The 1,790-nt window shown below is 44.9% G+C and overlaps 1 long non-coding RNA gene across 1 annotated transcript in view; it reads right to left on the bottom strand.

Annotated features, from left to right (window-relative positions):
- Positions 1–309: 309 nt before the first annotated feature.
- LOC102032163 overlaps positions 310–1,790 on the bottom strand; it is a 1,903-nt gene continuing 422 nt past the window's right edge. Inside the window, exon 2 of the long non-coding RNA XR_265321.2 lies at positions 310–564. This is a non-coding gene — a long non-coding RNA (uncharacterized LOC102032163). The remainder of the gene's footprint in view (positions 565–1,790) is intronic.

The raw sequence follows: 1,790 nt of genomic DNA, 5'->3' as shown, positions 1-1,790 counted from the left end.
CTCTGCAGTGCTCTTAAGTAGGAACACTTAAGAGTGGAAGGAAGGAGTTGTTTTGGAGTGGCTGCCCCAAAGTGACGGTGATGGAAGTACAACCCAGCTTTTGTTTAAAGAAAACTTAGAGCTCTTAGGAGAGCACACACTGCTATAGCCACATCTCAGACAACTGCAGCTAAACCTAAACCTCCAGAATAAAACTGCAGATTTTACCACTCAGGCCCTGACTCCACTGTCAAAAGAGAGAAGTTGAAATTTATTCTCACAAATGACAAGCAAACAACCAGATGCACTCAGGCTGCACAAGGGCACACATGGTCTTCAGTAAAAGTTTCATTTCCGGTATAAATCAGTAAAGCCATTTTTAAACAAAACCTACAGGTAAAGAGAAAATATCACATCTTAACAAAAAGGATTTATTGTGACTAAACAAAATGTACAATGTTTCCCAAATGACAGAGTGTTTTCAAGACTCTCTGAAGTCTGCAGGTCCATTGAGTAACTTGATCACTTCTTATTCTGCAGTTTGATCAAGCTACTTTTTGCCAGACTTCTTTATTCCACCACTGGCTGCCAAAAGAAACAACACAGCTGGTTAGGTGACTGACAGAGCTGAGCTCCAAATACAGTTCCTCATGAAGCTGAATCCCCCCGCCAGACAGCCTGCACAGCCCAGGTGCCCACTGGGGAATTTTTTCTGCATGTGTGACTCCTCCTGTGTGGTTCTGATCTCTCACCTTACTGTGAACAGTGATTTATTGAACATTAGAAATTAAGTTTCTCCTGGAACCAAATATGCCCCGTGATTCTACAATGGAAGTAAATATTCCAGCAGTTACTTTGTTTCTCCATTGATTATTTCTTATGCAGCAGGAGCAGTCTGGTCAAATCAATATCAAGGCTAAGGGAATAAAAACTTTGGTATCCCTACACCAAAGCCCCCAGCAGGGATGAAAGCTCTACAGAAGCAGGTACTGGAATTCCCTGCAGATTATTGAAGACACTAAAGTGAAAGAACACCAGGTATTCACACAGCAACAAGTGTGGCATTTGTTGTAAATGCTGTTTTTCTCCAGTTGTGTCAAGTGTGACCAGTGGGAAGGAAAGAGAACAGCAAGGCTGCACCAAGGCAGACTGCAAGGGCCGAGGGTCAGCAACAGACTCTGCATTGCAACTTGATTCCAACAGCATTGCCCTGCTAAGGCTCTTGCAAATAGGCTGACCCTGCCACAGCAACACAACAGTTGTTACCTGCTTTGGTAAGCATCACACAAGGGCCAGGTGACTGACACTGAGTCTAGACAAGGGCAGAGAAAGAACTCTGGAGAGATCTGTGAGCTCAAGCACCCTGCATAGAATGAGTTTAGGATGGCAAGGACACAACAGAGGCAGGCAGGGTGCACTCTTGAACCCCTCTGATGGGACTATGGCAAATGCTGGAGGAACAGAAGGCGAGTGCAAAGCCATGTGAGCGCTCTGTGACTGTCACTGTGACAGGGAATGGCCTCCATGGGCCACCAGGACACACCCTATGAACTCACTTCATGCCTCATGTATTTTACAGTCACTCAGGCAGAGGGATTGAAGCCAGACTGGCTTCCAGTCACTTTTTTATAATGAAGAAATTCATCCTCTCAAAGGACAAGCACTGGATTTTTTAAACTTGGAGGACTGTGGCAAAGCCAACAGGTAATACATCTGAAAAGAAGAGACTGGTGTGCTAAGAAAAGAGCAGAAATGTCCCTGCACATACCAGTGGAATAAGTCAGTGTGCCAGACACGGTGATTTGCCTGCT

The sequence above is a fragment of the Geospiza fortis genome, unplaced genomic scaffold (assembly GCF_000277835.1).
Source record: "Geospiza fortis unplaced genomic scaffold, GeoFor_1.0 scaffold70, whole genome shotgun sequence".
Classification (NCBI taxonomy): Eukaryota; Metazoa; Chordata; class Aves; order Passeriformes; family Thraupidae; genus Geospiza; species Geospiza fortis.
This window is presented reverse-complemented; position numbering and strand designations above follow the sequence as displayed.